Source organism: Canis lupus, chromosome 11, assembly GCF_048164855.1.
Source record: "Canis lupus baileyi chromosome 11, mCanLup2.hap1, whole genome shotgun sequence".
In the NCBI taxonomy this organism is placed as follows: domain Eukaryota; kingdom Metazoa; phylum Chordata; class Mammalia; order Carnivora; family Canidae; genus Canis; species Canis lupus.
In genome coordinates, this window is record NC_132848.1 from 59,714,618 (window position 1) to 59,738,989 (window position 24,372).

The following is a 24,372-nucleotide window of genomic DNA, read 5'->3' on the forward strand; positions in this document are numbered from 1 at the left end:
TGTTTCCATGTCTGTGTGATTGAAACAGCTGGGTCAGAGAGCAAACAGAGGGGAAAGGTCATCACAAACTAAATGGGGCTGCCGAATCTCCTTGTGTTTCTCCTTGGTGTCATGAAGACAAATTGCAATAAAAAAAAAAATTCTCCCAATGAAACTCTCCTTTCTCATCAGCCTCCAAGCATTTCTTAATGAACTACGACTCAGTCGCCTATGAGCCTGATGGTTTGCAGTCCAAGCAGAGCCCAGGACGAAATGGTCAGCCTGGAGTCGATGGGGGCCAGCGCTCAGAGCACTTTTGTCCTTGTGTCCTGAAGGTCGGGTCTTCGCCACAGCCCAAGTGCTCCCTTTTACCACTTAATGACAGTGTCAAACAGACATGTGGTCAGGGTGAGCCAGTCCTTCAGGCCAGGCAGGACAGGGCCACTGGGCCACCACTCCCTGGTTACTTACTGCCTTTCCCTTTGTCTTTTACAGACATCCATTTTGTTATTGTCCACACAAGCTTGATAGATTTTCTCTGTAAATTTTGAATTCTAGATGGGCATCTACTGTCTTGAGGGACTTCTCAGCCAATTTGAATGTGAATTTAAGCAAAACATAACTTGTATCATCATCTTATTGAAGCTACATCTGTTAGAACCCAGTTACTTGTTTTTTTTTAAAATTTATTTAAATTTAATTATGAACATATACTGTATTATTGGGTTCAGAGGTAGAGGTCAGTGCTTCATATCTTATATAACACCCAGTGCTCATTACCTCACATGCCCTCCTTAATGCCCATCACCCAGTTACCCCATTCCCTACCCGCTCCCCTCCAGTGACCCTCAGTTTGTTTCCCATGATTAAGAGTCTCTTACGGTTTATCTTCCTCTCTGATTTCATCTGGTTTTATTTTTTCCTCTCTTTTCCTGTGCTCCTCTGTTTTGTTTCTTAAATTCTATGGATGAGTCAGATCATACGATAATGGTCTTTCTTGGATTGACTTGTTTCGCTTAGCAGAATATCCTCTAGTTCCATCCATGTCATTGCAAATGGTAAGGTTTTAATTTTTTGATGGCTGAGTAATATTTCATTGTATATATATACCACATCTTCTTTATTCATTCATCTGTCCATGGACATCTGGGCTCTCTTCATAGTTGTGGCTATTGTGGACATTGCTGCCACCAATTACCCTTTATTATGGGAAGACAATCCTGTCTTCTGCTTTTCCCATTTCTAAGGTTGAGAAGAGTTTTGATTTTGGCAAACAGAATAGGAACCGTCCAGAAACATCCAAATGAGTGCCTCTTTGGTAAGGAGAATCCCCTGTACTCAACCCTGTATTCACATGCTGATTTCCATGAGGTCTTTATTGTTGTCCACATAGTGCCTTGTTCGCCAAATACCCAACAACCCTTTTTGGATTCAGTATTATTTTCAAATGTGAGTTTTAGCCACATGAAGCATAAAAACTGGAATGGAGATATAAGAGGTAGAGAGATCTGATTTTACAGTAAAATGAGGATTTATTAATCAAATTTGGATTTCTATTCTGTTGATGCAGGTGATAGAAGAAAGAATTGGACTCCTGCTTTTAAATGAAAATATGTATACAAACCAGCCAATATGGATCTACTCCTGTCATGTAAGTGCTCAATAATAGGACTTTTCTTCTCCTCCTCTTCTCAGGTGAGTGATGTCCCTTCAATACATCAAGAGACAACCGTACTAAAGAGTGGGCAGGAATCAAAACTGTAGTCAACGGTTTCGCACTTTGGCCTGTGGACATCTTGGGGCAAGGGTGGCAGGGAGGTTAGCAGAATGTCTGCAAAAGCTTTTAAATCCATATGTGCAATGAGCATTGCATATGGATGGATTAAACACTATGTTTTACACAGAGTTCCTATTCTTTCTCAAATATCCACATATCCACTATTAAGGTAATTAAAACACATACTTATCTATAATCATACAAAATGAATTGTAATTTTTTTTACCACCCTGCCTCTTCAATTTCTCAAGTACTATCAAGTGATGCCTGAGAAGTTTTTTGAGTAAAAATTTTCCTTGTATTGAAAAACAAGGAAAATTGCTCTTCTATAGCATTGCTTACGGCAGGGCTTCCCAGGTGTGGTCCTAAGACTCTGAGGGACAGTGCAAAGTGCAGATTGCCTGGCCGCAGCAGGCAATTCCGGGGGTGGCTGGAAATCTGCTTCTAAAACCAACTTACTAACACCAATTTTTCCCATACATTGGCACTTGAGAACCATGGGTTTAAGGGAATTGGAAAATAACCTTTACATAATCAGGAATCAACTTCAGAAGGTTAAAGCTTTGTGTTTTCAGTTTCACCTGAAGATGGAATATCCCTCTCCTCTTTAAATACTTGCATACTGTCCAGAAACTTGCTGGAATATCTATCAATCATGTCAGATAGTCTATTGACTGTATCCCTGTTGGAACTCTAAAACAGCAACAACAACAAAAAAATGGTTTTGGATCATCTACAGATGTGGCTTAGTCACATGACTACTTGCCTTCATTGGTGTGCACTGAAATGCCACGTAAATGAAATTACAGTGGGCAGAGGAGCTCAGATCTGAAATCATTAGTAACTCCTGGGGGCATTCACCTGATTTGTGTGTATTTAAATATAATCTTCAATAAAATGAGGAAACCTTTACCACCATCTGTGTTGCCATAGCAAAGTGCAGGCGCAGCAAATATCTGGCCAATGTTTTCACACCCCCCTCTCTGGCTGCATGGCAGCTAGACATTTCTAATCAATTCCAGTAGTCCTTCCCCTTGAACCAGGATATTTATGCCTCAAAATCCTCTGCCCCAGGCGACTGTTAGCTGATGGGATGACTAGATGATGAAATCTATTTGCTGTGTCCAGAGTAGAGCAGGGCATACACTCTGCAGTCAAATGGGATTAGAAGGCTCAAACCCCAGCTTTGCCACTTAGAGGCTGTGGGACCCATAGCAAGATATTTCAGATTTGTAGGTCCTCTGGCAGGCTCGCTCTCCTCACCTGCAAGAGCAGGGTCGTAGTCCCATCTCACAGGATTACCATGAAGGTGGTAGAAAGAACCCCGGGTGAGTTGCTTAGCATTCCTAGTTCATACTCGGTACTCAGTACATTTTTAGGTGCTATGAATTTTAATACAGCTTGAAAAGATGTAGTGATGAACACAAGGAGAAAATCCATTTTGAGGGACGACTTGGGTTCTACAAAGGGAGCATGGCGCATTTTACAGCAAAGCGCATCCTTATTGCAACCCCTTCTCTGGGATTATGACTTATATGGCCCACATTTATTGAGAGCTTCATAAATTCCAGAAAGTATCCTAAGCACTTTATGAGGGGTAACTAGTTTAACCCTCACAAGAACCCTGTGAAGTTGATGTTCTTATCCCCCAGTTGATAGATGAGGCACCTGAGGTGTAAAGAGGTTCAGCTGCTGACCAGGGATAGTGTCAGACCCGTGCTGTTCACAGCGAGGCCCCCCACTCCTGCCCGCGGCAGCCGCAGCCCCAGTGAGAACCATGAGAAATGCAAACTGTCAGGCCCCACACTCCTGAGCCCCAAATCCAAAATTTGGTGTGTGGGCCCAGAAGTCTGTGTTTTTACAAACCCTCCTGGTAATTCAGAGGCTTGTTAACCCATCAGAACCACAGGCCAGAAGGCCAAGGCATTGAAGGCACAGCAGAGGGGCAGGAGTGAACCTGTGACCAAGCAGGGAGCAGCCTGGACTAGAGAACATGCACCCCGCTGAGGACCTGGGAGTGCCTTTTTGCAGACTTTCCTTTCTTATCTTTATTTCTTCCAGTAAACATCCTGGAATTCTGTGTATATATATATATATATATATATATATATATATATATATATATATATATTTTTTTTTTTTTTTTTTTTTGTATGAAGAAAATTGGTTGGTGCTATTGTGTTTTCACTTTGTGTTACAGGTTCCCATAGAACAAATGAGAAAACCCATGTCTCTGAATTGTGTATAGGAACTAGTGTGAAAGTACCCATGTCTCTTTCAAATCCGGGGGCCCCCCCCTTACTTTGTGCAGGTGTGAGCTCCTGCAGGTCCCCTCTCCGCAGGCTCTCCTCTTCTCCTGGTCCTCGGGTTTAGTTCAATAACTTCCTGACCATCAAGGAAGGTTTTGAACCCTTTCTGCTGCATGAATTTGTTTTTTTGTTTTTTTGTTTTTTTTAAAGATTTTATTTATTTATTTATTTATTCATGATAGTCACAGAGAGAGAGAGGCAGAGACACAGGCAGAGGGAGAAGCAGGCTCCATGCACCGGGAGCCTGACGTGGGATTCGATCCCGGGTCTCCAGGATCGCGCCCTGGGCCAAAGGCAGGCGCCAAACCGCTGCGCCACCCAGGGATCCCGCTGCATGAATTTGAAAGGGCCTTAGTTGGGGGCCTGCTGCACGTAATAAAAATCACAATAAAAATCTAAATGTGTTAAGAAGCCCAGTGCTAGGGGCTGCCCTGTCCCCACTTCACTGAGTCTTTGTAAAGGTCATCATGGGGCAGGGACCCCATGCTACCCCGGTGCCGGTGCCAGTGCCGGTGCTGATGAGAACCCTTACCCCCTGACCGTCCCCAACTTTGGGAGCTACTGGAGCACCCCGCGTGAACCACTCGGCCAGGATTCCACCCCAGGTCCGCCTGACACCCAGACCCACTCTCCTAGCCACACACTTGATGTGACAGAGGAGGAAAGATTGATGGAAATCTGAGGCCACTGACGTCACTAGGGTGGAAAAGCCAGAACCTTCTAGAAGCTGGATGCTGGGGGTTCAGGACCTTCCCTGGTGATTTGATCCTGATCTGCTTCCAGCCCAGCCATGTGATCCTGAAGCCAGAAGGCTCTCTGGCTGTTGTTTGTTGACTGGGTTCTGGGCCCACAGCTCTTCAGCTTCAGGGATGCAGAGAAATGACGTAGACCTGGACCCAGGGCACGGCCTGTGTCCCTGCGGGGTGCTCTGGGGGCCGCCAACCTCGTTACCCTGGGGTGCGCTTGGGGATGGGGGAGGAACTATCCCAGAAAACTGTGTGCCCTCTCCCAGCAACCTCTGGGGTAGCCTGCACTTTAGGGAAGAGGACAGAAGGCAAGGGATTCTTTCTGAGGCCACCTATGGGCGCCCCTCTCCTGCCCTCCCTCACCGGTTGGTCTGCTTCTGCGACACAGGCTGGTAAGACATGAATAGCCTGTCACACAAAAGACAAAGCAAAGCCCAGCCACAAGCTGCCCTGGATCTCTGGGGCTCAGCCAGCCTTCCTCTCTCCCGTTGTGCCCACGCAGATCTTCCCTAGCTTGCTTGTTGCTTCTCTGGCTCCAACCTCCTCCTCTAAGTGTTTAGCGCCCTGTGTTCACTCCAGACTGCCTTTTCCCAGTGACTGACACTGGACCTTCACCCCAGGCCTCAGTGTTGGCTGCTCTGGGCATGCTTGTGAGGTTCGCCTGGGCCCCTGCACCCAGTCGGTGGTAGGGGTGGTCTCCGAGTTCCAGCCCTGTGCTGGGGAGAGGGCATCAAATGCCTCGGGGAGGGGGGTGCGGTGGAAATTGCCCAGCTCCCAAGACCTGAGCAGTGGGCCTGGAACTTTGAAGTAGCTAAGAATCTACTGGGGCTTTTGTTAAAATGCAGATTCTCAGGTCCCTTCTCCCAGAATTCTGATTCAGTAGTTTTGAGGTGAAACCCAGAAATCTGTATTTTAATGAGCAGCTGGGTAGTTCATATGCTTCACTTTGGGGAAAAGGGGTTTGGCGGTGGCAAGATGGTGTTGGACCATATGACATTGAGCCTTTGGTTAGCAGAGGACCTGAGAGTGTGTATATGTTGGGGGAGGTGGTGGTGGGGTTCCTAAACTGATACCCCAACTGGGGGAGTCAGACACTGCTGTGGGAGTCAGGGGAACAAGATGGCAATGGACATCCTCATACTCTTCCTCTCCTTCTGTCCCTTTTCTATCACCTTCCCTTCCAAAGGGAATTTCTTTACAGGATCTCTTACAAGGAAACTTTATTATACATAAAATAGCTGCCAACAAAGCTGTGCCAGCTGAGGCCGAGGGGGTCTGCAGGGCTCCAAGCTGACCTCTCTTCTACTTCATCCCCTGAGGAAGCACCTAAGGTAGATCCATGGACACTGCGGGATTCCTTCAGGATTCATTTGAAAACTGTCTTAACCTAACCCCCATTTTACAGGTGAAGTTGAGCCCCAGGGAAAGGAAGTGACTTCCATAGAGCCGGTTAGAGACATCACTGGGTGATTACCTGGCTCTACTCTCAGGCCACTGAGATTTTCCAGACAGCTCATTAGAATACCAGTGTCCAAGGTGAGGCTACTAGAAGTTCTGGGGGACAGAGGGATGAGCTATGGCCTTATAAATAAGTTTAGGCAACACTGGGTATAGCCTAGTTAACCAGTTTTCTTTATTGCAGGATTTCATAGCCCCCTGAATATTCTAATGGGAGCTGTGAATCTCCAATAAAAGTTATAGAGGCAGAATTTTGCAAACTCATTTAATAATAGACAGTTTCTCCTCCTTTGTAACGTATCCATGTCTCAGCAGACACTATTGTAAGGAGTACTGTTTGGGGGGATTGCTGTGATATACTGTCCTTGCCCTGAGACCAGCCAGAGAAAGGGCATAGTCACCAAAGACTAGAGTCCTCACCAGGTTGTCAATCACATAGACTTGCTCTAGACCAGCCAACTCTGGTCTAGGTGTGGCTAGGCTGCCACACCTGGGCTCCAGGTGGACCAGTGTGACCCATCCCACGAGAAGGAAGCCACAGGCCAGAAACATTAGTGACCTGGCTGACAGAGTGGCTATCAGCCCGACTCCCGCTGGATGCAGAAATTCAGCTCTCAGAATTGCTCAGCCTACAGGACAGCATCGAGGATGTCAGGAAGGCATAATTGGCCCAGTGTCCCATTGAAGACCCCAGGACTACGATGGGCAAGGAGAGAGCCAAGGAAGAGCCATGGAGGAGGCAGTTACTGAGGAGCACTCCTCAGCCCCCTGCTATTGGAGCAGATGCATTACCAGGGAAATCAACAGAGCCAGGGGGTGCTGGGGCCTCGGTCACCAGACGGGTAGGGGCTGGCTAGCTAGCTGGTCAAGGGGAAATTATGCTGGCAACTTTGCCTTTTCTGCCCATTTTCAAAGCTGTGATTTGTGGACCTTCGCAGCCCATCCTCTGAAGGCTACCTGCAAGTGAGCAATGTACGCTCTGCCACAGAGGAGTCGGAGGCCGGGTAGCGACAGGAGGCTAGAAGGGAAGCAGGCACTAAATCAGAGTCTGGGAAAATAGAAAGGTTGATTCAAACCAACCGTGATCAGGTCCCTGTCATATAACCTTAGTTCTGAAGCAGATCACCCAGGGAAGGTTCCCAGGGAGGGCATGAGCTGAGCTACCACCAAGGAGGGTACTTCTCATGGCTGGGTGCTTGCAGGGTGGTGTGGCCTGCAGGCACACAGCCCGGGATGGACTGGAAGGCCCTGCCACCCAGGTTAACCTGTATGATGGACAAAGCACCAAGCCCAGTAAATTCCCATGTCCTGGCCCGTAATCATGCATTGAAGAAAATTTGGCTCCAGATCTGATTTTATCTTAATATTTAATTTTTTGTGTGATTGAAAAATAAATACATGTCCGTTATTAGTGGAAGGCACCAGAGAATATGGTTATGAGCAAGGTCTTCAGAAATTGAGTTTGAGCCCAGAACTCAGAACCTGTATGACTATGGGCAAGCCATTTGCCATTTCCTGTTTTGTAGAATGAGAAAAATAATGATAACTGCCCCAAGTGGTTGTTATGAGGATTTAATGAGACAATTTATATATAAAGTCTTTAGCAAAGTCTCTGACATGTAGTAAACACTTAGATTTTAGCTATTATTACAATCATTATAATTACCAACCTAGATTATCTGTTAAGAAATGCTTTAGCATATTCCCTCTCAATCTTCTAATAATTTAATCATGCATTTATATTTTTAAATAGGTAGGATCATATTAGACATATGTAACTTTGTGTCCTGTTTTTTTCAATCAGTGTGCTGTCCTATATGCTGTTTCTAATAGGTAGAGATAAAGGGACTGATTTGGGAATAATTAGTCCTGGGTTAGAAACTAGCTTTACCACTTACAGACCCATGAGACTCAGTTTCTCAGCTGAGTTGGTGTGATCATTGAGTTCCTTTACATATGGGTATGATAAGGGAACTGAGTTAGCTACAAATATTAGTTAAGGCGACCTACGGGCCTGGTACCAAGAACAGTTGGATCTTTTGTTTGTAAACTGTTCTTTCAGGAATCTCAAGGGTTCTTAAGATGCACTCTAGGGACCACTGAGCATATCTGTGTCTGCCTGTCTCCATGCTTTAGCACTTCCAACTCTCAGCTGTAGGTAGAGCCTCTTAACTTCTGTTTCCTATATCAGGATTTACATGCAATTTTATTTGAAGAAAGTCATGGTGCTTAAAAATAAATTTGAGTTCTGTTGCTTTAAAGAGTGATACCCAAGCAGGGTTGATTCCATAGGAATATTACACATATTATAAGTGTAATACTTCGAGGGGGTTAGATATCACTGCAATTAATAGCAGCATGCAGGAAATATAACTAGAATTGTTCTAACAGGCCCCATATCCTACTAGCCTGTTATTAATGGAGGAGGCTTCTCCACTATGGACCTATTCATCTGGGCCGAGGCATTGTAAACAGTACGGAGGACTATCATCATAGCTATTGTTGTGTTTGCCCTGCATGTCTCTTGAGCCATCTCCTCTTGGCAACAAAACCCCTAATTTCAGTAGGGAGCCGTTTCCAAGTGCTTTAGGCTGAGCATATGACATAAGGCTGACTAATTTGACTGCACAATCCACGGGGTGATGCTTGATTAAGTTAGGTCGACCAGAGTGCACCCTGGCTTTTGTATTGGGATTATTGGGACCACTAGCCATAAAGACGAGGTGAATCGAGAGCTGCTGGAAACCCACCTTGCTAACACACAGGGAGCCCACACCTCAAAATGAAGCTGAGACCAAAAAAGGCAGAGCTGAGAAAGGGTGCCAGGTTTCTGAGGCCATTGTCAAAACCCCTGATACAACCATGCCTGGAGGTACTTTGCCCCTTGAACATCCCACCTATGGAAATCTCCTTTGTTTAAGCATGAGAGGAGTCTCTGTCTGTTACAGTTGAGAGTCACAGCCCAATCACTGCATGACTCTTGCTGATGGATGCTCTGAGCAGCTTTGTTGGGGAGAGAGGAGGGTGGGGCCCTTCATGGGGGAGCCGACCCACTGATGGGGGACAGGAGGGCTAGAGCATGAAAGAGGAGGGCGATGTGAGGAACACGATTTCCTACTGTTGCCCTGAGATGTGAGTACCTGCCCTTGGAATGCCTCACCGCTGGGTATCTAACCCCCTGGAGGCATTTTGCATCCATTTCCTTGGGCACCTGAAGACCCATCTGACATGGTATCAGAAAAGCCTTGTAGGGGCCAGTGATGGGGGCTGTGAGCACCAGCTAGGGGTGGGAAGCAGAAAGCAGGCTGGCTGGGAGGGTGCTCTGGTGGTTACCTGGGGCAGGACTGGCAGCAGGAGAGCAGTAGAGCCTGGAGGAGATTGCAGATGGGAGAATGGCCATGCTTTTCCTGGATCCGAGACAGACAGCTCTCAGAGGCAGCAGAAAAGCCAGGGAAGCAATGTCACAAGTCTCTTCACCTTGTGATCCATGCCAGTCTTTCAAATCTGGCTGGTTGATTAAAGTACCCTTGTGATCAAATAGTGGGGGCAAATCTATAGTCATCAGAACTCAGCACTTAAATGTTATTAATAATATTTCTATAGCTTACAGGTCGACATAGTTTGGGTTCTGAGTTGTGTACTGTGTCTGTTAAAACAATTAAAAATCAGTCCCACCTGCCCTATTCCACACCGCCCCTCCCACCCCACCCCAGAGGGTGGTATTATAAACCTAGTTCACACACATCAGCCTCAAATTTCTATTCACCTACTGCCATTTTACAGTCCCAAGTGAGAGCAATGGTAATCAAGTTCCTGGCAGGAAATGGGTTTCTTCCATGAATAGCCAGAGTATTTCTGAGTCGCTGTTGCTGAGAGAGGGGCCAGGTTGGGGTATATATCATCTGAATGGTGGGCCGGGCCCAGCAGCTGGTTCTTCACTGAGACTATCACTTATTTCCATGGTTCCCAGTGGCAGCTTCAATAAGATCTCAGGGAAGGATAACTGGGGATAGAATACATGTTGCAGCTGAAATAAATGCAAATAAAAATCTGCAAGATCACTAGCCCAGGAGCAGTGGGTGAAAGCAAAGATGCTTTCCGTTAATAGCCTGGCTGGTCGTAGCAGGGTGATCCCATTGTTAGAAACTGCCTATTGTCACAATCCTGAGACAGTAACGACTTCTTTTCTTCCCTCTGAAGCTGGAGATATCAGAGACCAAAAATATCCTTAACATAAATCATTCTATTCCAGCATTTGACAGCCACTGTCTCAAACTCAATTAGTCATTGGGCACAAGGAAAGCCGAGATCATCACAGATTCACACGTGTTTAATGGATAAAGCACAACTGGGGAGAGATTTCCTCTGATTAATCTCTACTGTTCAATGTTCGTTAGTAGATCACATGGTTATTAAAATAAATAGGACAGTAGAAGTTTCTTTTGGGCAAGGTTAAGCAGATGTGTTCTGTTTAAAAAAAGACTGAATGAATTGCATCCCAGAGAGAGATAAAGGAGGCAGAGCAGATGAAAGAGTCACAGGAGCATATAAAGGGCATTTAATTAAAAAGCTTGTCTCATTGCTTGGATGAGGACCCTTTCTACCAGGAAGCTTCTGTCTGAACCGGGTAATCCGAGGGCTGATACAAAAGCAGACCTCGAGGGTACCAAAACCTGATTCAGACACTTCTAGAGAAGGTGCTAAACAGAGACATGGTTTCACTGATACTGGAAAACTTGAACTGCTCAGAGCACTTCTATTAATCCTGTTTAGCAATTCTCTGGGCAATGATGTCTCCACTTCCTGTGTCCTCTTTCTTGGAGTAATAATGACAGTCATCATTGCATTATGCCAAATGGGGTTTATTAATGCTGCACTGTTGATTGGTTCTAGGCCGGAGACATGAATACAAATCAAGTCTGGGAATCAGTTTTAGACAGTATGTTTCTTTTTAACAATTCAGGGTGTTTACCTAAAGCCTGCTAATTGTTTTCCTTCTCTGGGTCAGCATTGTCTGTTTTTGCTTTTTTTTTTTTTTTTAAGTTTATTTATTTTTAGTAATCTTTACACCCAACGTAGGGCTCAATCGCATAATCTCGAGATCAAGAGTTGCATGGTCTTCCAATTGAGCCAGCCAGGCACCTGCTTTGTTTTTAAGTTTGAAATCAAAGAGCCTATGTGTAAGCATAGGCAAGGGTAATGCTATGTAGAAAGAGGTTCTTAGGGGCACCTGGGTGGCTCAGTCCATTGAGCATCCAACTCTTGATTTTGGCTTGAATCAGGTCATGATTTCAGGGTCGTGAGATGGAGCTCCACATCAGGCTCTGCACGGGGCTTGGAGCTTCTTCCTCTCCCTGTGTCTGCCACCCTACTCCTGCCTCCCACTCTTGCTCTCTCTCTCTCTCTAAAAGAAAAAAAAATGAGGTTCTTAGGATTATAACAATTTTCCTTATAGGTTTATGAGGTTGTTCTGAGGAGTCCCGATGCCCTAATGGTGGGCATGTGCAGGGATCACTACATTTTAATATGGAAAAACTGAGACCCATGGGGTTGAACGGTTAATGCCAGATTCTCTATTGTCTGACTCTCAGGCCTGACTCCTGGCCAGCTAATATTGTCCAGCTAAGTAACTGGGAGTGGATTAGATTTTATGAGGTCAAGGCTAGGGCTGTGAGTTCCTATCAGAGCTCATAGGGGGCCCCAGGAAACCAAAGGACAGGCAAAGACAAAGTCTGTAGCTGAAATCTTGATGATGGAAGATGTCTAAACATCATGTTTACAGAAGCTAAATACAGGGATTAAATTCAGAGGTCAGAGCCAAAAGTCAAGATTTAGAAGAAGGTGGATCCAAGTATGGCAAGCTGGAAATGCTCAGGATCTGGGACAAATATTTGAAACTGCAGCTGGATTGGACGTGGGTGGTAGGGTCTACTGAAGGACCAGGCCGGCTCTCCCTCAGGCAAGTCCTTGGCAGGTCCCTTCTGTTACAGGATTTTATGTACTTACCCAAGCTCAGGAAGGCTTTTCATTTGAAATCTAGCCAGTTAGGGTACAAAAAGGAGATAAGAAAATCAGGCACTAAAGTTATCTTTCTTCTTGGTTCTTTATGAGTATTTTAGATTTGGCAAGATGGAAGAAAGGGTAAATAAATCACTTGGCTATATCAAATTGACTTTCTGTTTCATAGTTCTTTCAGTCATGTATTTCTTTTAGTCAAGGTTATTTGTTCATTGTTTTCTTTAAAAGTACCTGTAAGAGCTCCTGGACATAAGGACTGGGCATCAGCTCAGACACGTGGTCCACTTAGGTACCATTTTATTGGCCAATAGGGGGCCGAAGGGACATCCAGTGTGACGTCTCTTCCTTTCCTCACACCCACCTTCCTGTTCCCAATCTTTTCGACATCTGAATTTCATTAGTTCGTCCGTAGGGGGGGATAGAATTTTCCTCCACCCGCCTAGGGTTTCCATTTGGGACTGACATCAGAGAAATAAATAGGAGAAAAAAAACATATGAATTTTATTTATATGTATGTGGGAATTATCATAAGAAAAATGAAGATCCAAAGAAATGGTTATATACTAAATTGAACAAAGAATGGCAAAATGGAAGGTTACTAAAATATGTGGGGAGACTAAAGGAAAATAAATTTGTTAAAATTATTTTAACAAGGTCTGTTTTTCATAGATTTCTCTTGGCCCTGACCCCTGTCCCTGGTGATGAGAATGTTTCTTTCTCTGGTATAGAGGGGCACCTTTCACATGGAAATTTTACCACCTGTTTTCAGGAAGAAAGAGGAAAGTCAGGGTGTCTTTCTTGCACCTACTGTTTATCAAGTGATTTTAACTCAAAATAATCAATATGCCAAAGTGGCGTATTTTGGGGTAGCATGTTCCGAGCTCCTTTATATCCAAACTTTGAAAAATATGTATTTCTTGCTTGTTCTGTTTTGGGGGTAACAAGTTTATTACTGTCTGCAAGGAGCCAAAGATTTCCTTCTTTTGTACTAAAACAACTAGACAAGCCCCCAGAAGGTGACATAGAGCTTGATGCTTAGACCCCATCCCTGCGCCAGTGTTGAAGGAAGATGGAAGCCAATGAAATGAGGAGCCTTGTGAACTTTGAGGTGAGACAGGAGACCCCTGGAGTCTCTAGTAGTTCAAAGCAAATCTCAGTTCTTTGGAAGATAGAGTGACCAAACTGTCTCTGTTTTCCTGGAAGCTTCTTGGTGTTTGCACTGAAATTTCCACATGCTGGAGAACCCCGAAAAACTGGGACAGTTGGTCAGTCTATTGGAAGACCACAGTGTTGACCCATCTCAGATGTCATATGCATTTCTAGCTCCTTTTTCTCTTCCATATTCCTATATTGGTTTAGAAGCTGGTCCCCTTAACCATATGCTACTGGTTAGGCTCCTAAAAGTCTTGGCTTGAAATTTCTGAGTGAAGTTCAGTGATAGTGTCCTCCACCGGCCAAACACTTCTTGGGCTCTGCAGCTCCTGCAAAATGACTTGTTTTGGCCACTGCTATCAGCCTGGTGCCTCTTTATGGACGCAACGGCTCATTTGATTCATAAACTTATGCGTGAAGCTGAAAAATGAATACTTGTCCTTTTTGGATTGTGGCATCTGAGGCAACATGTGGCTATTTTTTCTTCTAAAAAATGGGATGATAATCACACCAACCCCATAGAGTTGTTTTAGGAATTAAATAAGTTAATACAGGAAAAGTGCCTAGAATGGGAACCAGCACAAAGCATATATTAAATAAATATTAAGAAAAAAGAAAAAGTTACATAATACTATAGAAATACAGACTCTTGAAAGAATGGTCTATGTTATCCCCATTTGCCGGTTCCCATGGCCAAGGGCTTTCAGGCTGTGGAGCAAACATAAGATTAATATGGAAGTCGTTCAGAATTGGTGAGGGTTTGCCCAAGAAAACCTAACCTGGGAGTCAGGGGGCCTAGTTCCCCCACCACTTAACCGAAACTGTCACCTCATATCCTTAGGAAGCCACTGAACTGAGCCCATAAATCAGCAGGGCCATCAAACCTTCAGCTTTGTGTGGTGGCCCGCGGGTGTGGCTTTGACCACCAGAGGGAGACAGAGGAGCAGATCACTGAAAACTCAGCTCCAACCGGACTGGGCATCTAGGAAGCTTAAGTGGTCTCGCAACCAGAAGATCATGCAACTGACCTTGAGGGGTGACTCAGCTGTGACGAGTAGGGGAAGTAGAGCCAGATGTTGATCCTTTCTCCAGGCAGAGAGCAGGGCGGTAAATAGCACGGGAGGGGGGCTGTGGGGCCCATCTCTTACCCAGTAAGCCAGGGTGCCCGATCCCAGGAGTATACAGGAGCTCACAGCAGGGGGGCAAGAATGTCACCATAATAAGCTGGGCTTGAGGAAGGTTTTGGGAGCTGGAAAATAAAAGTCTTGGAACCCAGCAGCTGAGATGAGAGCAGGTAAGGACACGTCAGTCAGATGCAAGGTGGTTGTGGGTCGGGCTGGGTGTTACCTGCTTGTGCTTTCCCCCATGCTTTAAAGGGGCTAGCTAGCAACGCCTAAAGAACCAGGGATGGATTCCCCCAGAGAAGCGGTTCAGGGCTTCCCTTCCAGGAGGGAAACAGGAATGCATTCAGCTAATAACCGGTGATGGTTTTAGCTCCAAGGGTATCAGGTAGCCAGGTCCCAGCAGCTCTGGGCTTTGGGCAGCGGGACAATCCCGGTAACACCTATGTGGGTAGGCCTGGGGTTCCTAATCCACTGCCAGGCTTGAAGCACGGGTTGGTTCTTCATGACCTGAGTCTGGTGAGCTTTGTTCCCTTCACTTTCCTCAGAAGCTAAATTCAAATTTCTAAGCTCATGTTTCCCAGTGCTAGAGGCCTTTTCCATCTCATTTATTGGCTTCTTTGCTTGCCAGCATACTAGAATAAATCTTCCTACAGAACAGGCTCTGCTCTACCCCCCACCCCCCACCCCATGGCAAAAGCAGCCAGCTGGGAGCCAGAACATATGGGGTGAAAATAAGGTAATAAGTGGATGAGTTCTATTCTTTCCAAAATCATTAGAAGTGAATGGTCAAATTTCATTGAGTGTGGAATATTTGCAAATAGCCTTTCCAAGGGGAAATTTAAAAAAAACCCAAATGACTCGTGAATGCGAGGATTATCTAGGAAGATGGTGCTATGGGGAAGGGATTGTCAAAAGGGGGTATTGAGACTTTTTTCTCATGTAGGCTGGAAATTGATCATGAGATTACATTTCTAGAGAATGATTTTCTAAATTTTTTTTTTAAAGCAATGTGACAGCATCATTTGATCAGCTGTAATTTCAAAGTTTCATCCTTTTGAAGGGCAGTACTCAGTTCTAACACCCAACAGTCTGATGGGTCTATATAAAAATGTTCTAATTTATGACACCTTATGTGTAGAACCTACACGATTGTTTACATTTTAGAAAAATCAATGAATATTTTAGGTGGATGTTCAACCTGAAGCTCCTCTTATTTATCTGTGTTTGATAAACAAATACCTCCCCCCCCCCCCCAAACACATGCTCTTCACTCTATTTTCTGGGCTGTCTGCCCTTTGTGGGCAGAAGGTAATTGAAAGTTGTAATGGGGTGCCATCTACTGGGGAAATAGAACAATAGATTAAAGGAAAATTCGATGGGGGTCTCATTGTACAGGACAGAAAAGTTACAGAGGACTTGATGAATTTGTCAAGGCAAACATGGAAAGAGATGGACCGTACACTTAGCTTCGTCTGGAAGATTCTTATTTGAACCCTTATGTGCTTCCTTTGATAAGATACTATGTTTTACATCAGGTCAAACACTGGTTGTCAGGAGAAACCCTCAGTCTATACTTAAAATCCCAGAACTGTCAAAGGGCTGAGAGCTTTGCGATCACCCGGCCCAAAGCCCTCATGTTACAGACGGGAAGCAGGGGCTCAGAGGAGTAGAGATGCTCCGTGCTTCCCAGCTAGGGAGCTCCGCGTGTCTCCCAGCACCCAGATGGTCCGCACTTAGATGAGTGGCCATTGGGCTACACATTATGACTGAAGGGACATCTGGAATTTATCCAGGGCCCCAACCATCATCTCTCCTGCTGGCTAGGCAAACTATTAGAAAGTCTCATGATTAGAGTTGCTCCTGTGAGTGGAAACCTCTGCTTCTTCGTTTGCACTCTGCCTCCACAAACACCTTCACACACACAGGGTTTTTCTGAGTAGTTGTTATTTCCCTGCTTATTTAGAAAGTAACCAGAAGAGCTGCCGACTTAGATCCAATTCTGACCAAGAGAGGGTGATGGGGGGTGAGAACATCGTGGGAAGTGACCATGGCACCCTGAGGCAGTGAGGGCCTCGGAGGAAAGCTGAGCTCTGGAGTCACAGGCCCTGAGCTCTTGAGTTAAAGAGAAGTGGGTACTTGGGGGGAAGACCATGCACGAGGGACGAGGGACTGGAACTCCCAAAACCTGGGAGGCTGGCTGTGCAAATGGAAATTTGCCCACTGATGGATAATTAACTAAGTGCTTAGGGAAACCACTGGTGCCTCCACAGGAGCTCACCTATGAGTCCTGATTTCAAAAGAACACGAGACAGAGAGAGAGAGAGAGAGAGAGAGAGAGAGAGAGATGAGTGCTTGAAGCCAGAGATGAGAGGCAAGACCATTGAGACCAGAATTATGTGGGCTTTAATTCCCAGGAGCTTGTGGGAAGTGCTCAGGGTGACAACAACCATAAAATTACTTTCAGAGTGAGACCCACAAGGAGGTGGGGGCATGTGTGGGTCTGCTGCTCAGAGGGATTCTTGTGTTCTGGCCAATAATACCAAAAATATATATATATACCAGAGCTCCACACTTCTGTTCATCTTCATTTTTTGCAACAAGGAATGATCCCTGGGTTGAAAAGCATAGAACAAACGCTAAGAAAGGGAAAGGAAGTCCAGACTGGAGAACTGTGCATCACATGGGAGCAGAAACGCACCTGCATGCTTCCAGAGCTCAGTGTTTTACCTGCATCATCTCCTTTCATTTGTCCAATAAGTCTACGGACCCAGGCACTATCTTCTTTAGCTACCAGGAGCCCTGCACTTAGGGAGGTAAAACCAGAATGTTGAAATTTCATGTCATTTGGAGGAGGGGAAAGAGCACCTTTTGCACCTGGTTGCAGGATCTGCAGTCTGAGAGCTGGGCTGAGCTGCTCCCTGGGGAAGGGGGGTCTCCTGAACCCCATGCGGGACACCCCATCTTCTGGGGGAACCTGCAGGCGGGGACTGGAGACCACGGTGAGCAGCTGGAGATCCAAGGATGGAAAAATGGGGTTTTTGTTTTATTTTATTTTGGGGGGGTAGTTTTAAACTTTTTTTTTTTCCCTAAAGAAGGAGACTAGACAGTAATAAATTCTACAAAGTTCAAAGGAGTGAGCTTGGTGTGATCTGGAGGGAAATCCTTAGACACAAGACTGAAAGATTAAACACCTGGGAAAGGAAGCCACTGCTCCGAGCACCCAGCAAGGGTTGTTAAAACACAGTCATTTGGAAAATCCTGGGGTCCTGCTCTTGTGCCTGCTGCTTGGCGGACACCCTGATAAACAGAGCCCTCTCCTCAAGTGAGGGGACAGGCCCACAGACGACCTCACTGCTGTGGAGACACCAGATAGTGGGAGCGTAGTGACACAAGTGTGAGGGAGCCCGGGGGGGGGGGGGGTGGCACACAAACCAGCCGAGGGGCAAAGGGACCCAGAAGGTTCCCTGGGCAATGTGTTCCTTTTCCTTTCATTAAAAAGGCTTTCTGAATTAAATTTCGGTTACACTTTTAGTTTGAACAATATGAACATATGGCTTTGCCTTTTTAAAAAGCCATATGGTCAAATATTGGCAGTTTCCTATGTTCCAACCTAACCCAAAGTCTTGAAAGTCCAACAGCAGGACAAACAAGTCTTAATAACAAAAGGGCAGGAGTTCTCTGCTCTCCATCTCCTCATCCCAGACTTCTCTCCCCCAAGGCTGCCTCCTCCAACTCTGGGAGCTGTTCTTAGCTATTTTTAGCTACTTACTGCCACCTGATGTGTTTTGCTGTCATTTCTTGACTTTCCATTTTTGACAATCCACTGTGCATTGGATTTCTATTGTAAAGATAGGGATTTGGCTGCCTCATGCCTCTACTATCGTAATCCCCCGAATTCCCTCACACTTCTTACGTTGCTCTATTATAACTTCTGGTGAAATCACTACGTTGGCATTGTTAGCATCAAGGAGGGAAGCCTGGTCCCTGCTCCTCATGTTTTCTTCCACGAGGTGGGATTTCCCCTTAACATCCAGTGCTCTCTTCCCCTTTATTCGGTTATTACTTGGCTTCTGTCTAGGGGAGGAGGAGCAGCTTCATCTGGGTGGGAGATTTGGATCAGCCCTTTGTCCTGCCCAGTGAAAGCTCTTTGTTGCCAAGGAGCAAGCTTTCCCTGGAGCACTGCCCTGCCTGGGCGGGAAAATCTGCCTAATTCTGGGGTTCAAAGCCCATTTGGCTCTCAAAACTGAACTACATTAGCCAAATAAACCTTTGTCATGAAGAAGAAAAACAAAGAGATATTTTGTCCTTCATCTGAATTCCTTACTTTTATTGATCAAATTATTTAAAACTTGGGTAGGGAAGAAGAAAATGATTTATGAGATTGCTTGCAAGGACCCTACAATTATAAATAGTTATAATGTGCCTCTAAATTTACCCTTCTTTTCCTATAGAATTCTCTTTTCTCTAGAGCAGTTGACTGGCTTTATCTATTTGCTTAGCTCATTGCTAAAGGATTGAAGGCTGAAGATTCTCTATCAAGTCATCTCTTTAAGTAATCCCTGCACACCCACCCTCCCCCATGTCCCTCTGACCTTTCAATCTTTCCTAACTTTCAGAATCCTCCTCCTCCTGCTCCTGTCTGTCCCACAGCTTGTGACTCTCCACTCTCTGGGCCTGAAGCTGTCACCGGGAGTGTCCTTCACCAGCATCCTGGGCATTTTGCTTGCTTCTCTCTGGTGTCGAATCCCAACTTTTTAGATGACATGACTTTCTCTTTCTTGGTCTACATTCTCCCCTCACAATTAACTAATGGTTTTGCGAAGTAAGAAATTCTATGTTGGACAGAATCTCTCTTAGACCTTGATGGCACTGTTCCAGTGTGTCCCAGAATCCCAGAGTTAACGAAATTTCACAGTGATGGATACCTGGTAGGTCCCTTCAATTTAGAAACATATTCTTTTATGTCCTAGGAAATTTTATTCCATTCTTTCTTTTTTTTAAAAAAAATTATTTATTCATTCATTCATTTGAGAGAGTGGAGGGGAGGGGCAGAAGCAGAGGCAGAAGAAGAGAGAGAATCTCAAGCAGACTCCGTGCTGAGTGCAGAGCCTGACTCAGGGCTCGATCTCATGACCCTGAGATCATGACCTCAGTCAAAACCAAGAGTCTGATGCTTAATTGAGTATGCCACCCAGGTGGCCCTGTGTTATTTTTTTATAATATTCTCCTCTCCATTTTCTCTGATCTCATTGTCTACCCACCTCACCATGGAACTTCTGTTGTTTTGATGTTTGACCATCTGGATTGAGCTTCCAACTTTTTTGTCTTTTTTCTTATTTCCCATCTCTTTGCCATTTTGTTTTACTTTCTGTGAGTTTCCTAGACTACCTTTTAATGTAGAGCAGTGTATTCAATTCCCCTGTTTTTAGTTGACCATCTCACTCCTTCCTCTTCTGTGTCTTAGATCCCTGAATCAAGAGCCTAAATCCTGAGTCTGAGACCCACCACTTCTGCAAAAAAGAAATCGCTTATTGATTCTCATCAGAATATTAAAAAAACGTAAGTATGCAAGGTGGTTGGATGTTAACTAGACTTGTTATTATTCTGCAGTGTATAAAAATATGGAATCATTATGTTATATACCTAAAACTAATATGTTATGTGTCATACTTCAAATTTTTTAAATTAAAAAAAAAAAAAGAGGAAACCATCTGTCTCTCTCTAGCTAAGGTAGCAGAGTGGGGTTGGGGGTGGACTTTGTAGTCTAGCTTCATGGTTTAGGAAGGGGATTTGATTCCCTCTTATATAAATTTTGAACCAGCTCTCCAACTTCCAGCCTTATTCCATACCCTGGGTCTTCAGAATTAATTGATGCTTCCAATTTGTGAGCCTTTCTGGAGCTTTCTGAAGCATAAGTATTCCATCTTATCTTTTCCTACAGGCTTGGTTTTCAGTTTTCCTGGGTCTGTTAGGTCGTGATACTTGTTCCTCTACTTCCCAGCATCCAGAATTGTGTTGACGTCTCCCCTTTGCTGTGTGTGCTCTCTTCTCCCATATTATTTGTCCACGTGGGAATATGTCTTTTTAAGGGCAGCCCAGGTGGCTCAGCGGTTTAGTGCTGCCTTCGGCCTAGGGCATGATCCTGGAGACCCAGTATGGAGTCCCACGTCGGGCTCCCTACATGGAGCCTGCTTCTCCCCCTGCCTGTGTCTCTGCCTCTCTCTCTCTCTCTCTCTCTCTGTCTCTCATGAATAAATAAATAAGACCTAAAAAATAAGAAAATAAAAAATTCTTTTCTCACCATTTTATTCGGGTTTTGAGGAGAGATAAATGAGTACATTTAATATTACATATTTTTTTTATTTTTATTATTTTTTTAATATTACATATTTAAAGAGAACTCTATTCCTCCTTCCCTCATTCCATCACTTTTAGTTACAACAATTTATTAAAATAAATTCACATATCATACAACTCACCCATTTATGGTTATTTTTAGTATATTCAGTTATTTTTAGTATATTCACAGAGTTGTGCAACCACCACCATAATCAATTTTGGGATGTTTTTGTCAATTCTGAAAGAACCCTATATCCATTGGCAATCACTACTCATTTTCCCCTAATTCCTCCAGCCCTAGATAACCATGAATCTACTTTCTATATCTATGGATTTGCCTATTCTAGGCATTTTATATCATGGAATCAGACAATATGCAGTCTTTTGTGTCTGACTTCTTTCACTCACCATGAAGTATTCAAGGTTCATCCATGTAGTAGTGGGTATCAGAATTTCATTTCTTTTAATCAGTGAATAATATTCCATTATCCAATAATATTAATGTTATCCATTTGAATATACCACATTTTATCCATTTATTCATTGATGGATATTTGAGTGGTTTCCACTTTTGGCTATTAAGGATAATGCACCTAGAAACATTCATGTCCATGTTTGCGTATGGATATATGCTTTCATTACTCTGGAGTATTTACCTAGGACTGGAATTTCTGGGTAATTATATTTAACCTTTTGAGGAACTGCCAGACTCTTTTCCAAAGTGTCTGCACTATTTTATATCCCTAGCAGCAAGCCTGAGGCTCCAAGGACTGCCTCCTCACTGACACTTGCTATTACCTATCTTTTTTGTTTTGGCCATCCTAGTGGATGTGAAGTGACATCTCATTGTGGTTTTCATTTGCATTTTCCTGGTAGATAATAATATTGAGATTCTTTTCATGTGCCTGTTGGCCATTTGTGTATCTTCTCTGGAGAAATATGTATTCAAACAATCTATTTTTAAATTGGGTTACTTGTTTTTTTTATTATTGAGTTTTTGTGTATGTGTGTATGTGAAATGTATTCTAGTCCCTTATCCATTACATAATTTGCAAATGTTTTCTTCCATTCTGTGTGTTGTCTTTTTGCTTTCTTGGTGGTGTCCTTTTGCAATACAAAATATGTCCACCTTATCTATTTTTTCTTTGGATCTTTGTGCTTTTGCTGTGATAGGATGAGTTATAAAGTATTCTAGTCTTTGGAAGAATCTGTAATGAGTTGGGATTAATTCTTGTTTTTTTTTTTTCTTTATTTAAAGTTTTAATTTAAGACTTTCCTGTTTTGCTAGTTAACATACAGTATTATATTCGTTTCAGGTGTACAATATAAAGATTCAGCACTGCCATGCAACCAGTGCTCATCACAAGTGCCCTCCTTCATCTGCATCATCCATTTCACCCATCTCCCCACCTCCCTCCCTTCTGGTAACCATCAGTTTGTTCTCTAGAATTAAGAATCTGTTTCTTGATTTGCCCTTCTCTTTTTTTTCCATTGATTGTTTTGTTTCTTACATCCCATATTATGAGTGAAATTGTATAGTACTTGTCTTTCTCTGAATAACTTGTTTGGCTTAGCATAATATTCTCTGGCTCCATCCATATCATTGTAAATGGCAAGATTTCATTTTTTTATGGCTGAGTAATATTACATTATATATATATATATCTCACATCTTCCTTGTTCATTCATCAGTCAATGGACACTGGGCTGTCCCATAATTTGGCTATTGTAGATAATGCTCCTATAAACATTGGGGTGCATGTACCCCCTTGAATTGGTATTTTGGTATTCTTTCGAAAAATACCTGGTAGAGCAATTGCTGGATCATAGGATAATTCTTTTTTAACTCTTTGAGGAAGCTCCATACTGTTTTCCACAGTAGTTGTACCAGTTTGTATTCCCACCAACAGTTTAAGAGGGTTCCTTTTTCTCTACATCTTCGCCAATACCTGATATTTCTTATGCTGTTGGTTTTAGCCATTCTGACAGATGTAAAGGGATATCTCACTGTAGTTTTGATTTATATTTATTTCCCTGATGATCAATGATGTTGAGCTTCTTTTCGTGTGTCTGTTGGTCATCTGTATGTCTTCTTTGGAAAATATCTATTCACGTCTTCTGCCCAGTTTCAATTGGATTATTCATTTTTTGAATGTTGAATTTTATAAATTCTTTATATATTATAGTTACTATACTTCTTTATCAGATATGTCACTTGCAAATGTCTTCTCCCATTCTGTAGGTTGCCTTTTAGTTTTGTTGATTGTTTCCTTTGCTGTGTAGAAGGTTTTTATTTTGATGAAATCCCAATCATCTATTTTTGCTTTTGTTTTCCTTGCCTCAGGAGACATATCTAGAAGGAAGTTGTTATGACTGATATTAGAGAGTTTACTGCCTGTATTCTCCTTTAGGATTTTTATGGTTTCAGGTCTCACATTTAAGTCTTCAATCAATTTTGAATCTATTTTTGTGTTTGGTGTAAGAAAGTGGTCTAGTTTCATTCTTTTGCATGTTTCTGTCCAGTTTTCCCAGCACCATTTGTTGAAGAGACTGTCTTTTTCCCATTGGATATTCTTTCCTGTTTTGCTGAAGATTAATTGGCCATATAGTTATGCGTTCATTTCTAGCTTTTCTATTCTGTTCTATTGACCTACGTATGGGTCTATTTTTGTGCCAGTATCATATTGTTTTGATCACTTCTTCTTTAATTGCTTTGACAGAATTCACAAGACATGCTGGTTTGTACTTTCCTTTGTGGGTAGTTTTAAAATTAGTAATTTAACCTCCTTATTATTAGTCTATTCAGATTTTCCATTTCTCTTTGAGTCAATTTCAGTAGTTTGTGTCTGTCTAGAAAATTTCCCATTTCATCTCCTTCCATTTATATGTTATTTTTGTTTTAGACACCAGGCGTAGAAAAATCAAGGCTAAGGCAATATGGTGGTGTGTCTGGGTTACAATCTGCTGTATGAGATCATGTAGGCTGTAGTCATTTGAACTATCTTCCTCTAAGTTGTGCAGTGTGCAGGTTGTGGGCACACATGGTAGTGATCTTAAATAGCAAAAGTGTTAAATGTGCCACCTTTGGAGACAGACCATTTGGGTTTGAATCCTGTTTCCACTACTTTCCAGAGGTTTTGGGCAAATTACCTAATCTCCTGAACTTTAGTTTTTCTTCTATATGAATAATAGTACTTTCTTTAGGGTTTATTATCTGTGAGGATTAAATGACATAATACATGTAAAGCACTTAAAATAGTACATGATTCAGTAAGAAAGATACCTTTCTTATTAGTAAGAAAGATAACTTTCTTATTATCTTTATAGTCTTCACTAGACACTTCCCAGGTTATAAATGGGATTTTTTTCTTGTCTTTTTAAAAATTATTTTTTAGATAGGCTCCATGCCCAACATGGAGCCCAATAGAGGGCCCAAACTTATGACCCTGAAATCAAGGCCTGAGCTAAAA

General features: G+C 43.4%; 2 long non-coding RNA genes across 3 annotated transcripts in view; both read left to right on the top strand.

The window, feature by feature from the left end:
- Positions 1-1,531: 1,531 nt before the first annotated feature.
- LOC140642309 (uncharacterized) overlaps positions 1,532-24,372 on the top strand; it is a 52,709-nt gene continuing 29,868 nt past the window's right edge. For both annotated transcript variants that reach the window (XR_012038787.1, XR_012038788.1), the window contains exons 1-2: positions 1,532-1,630; positions 20,028-20,122. This is a non-coding gene — a long non-coding RNA (uncharacterized lncRNA). The remainder of the gene's footprint in view (positions 1,631-20,027; positions 20,123-24,372) is intronic.
- Positions 5,691-6,720, top strand: LOC140642308 (uncharacterized). Its single transcript, XR_012038786.1, has 3 exons — positions 5,691-5,818; positions 5,998-6,142; positions 6,217-6,720. It is a non-coding gene; the product is annotated as an uncharacterized lncRNA (long non-coding RNA).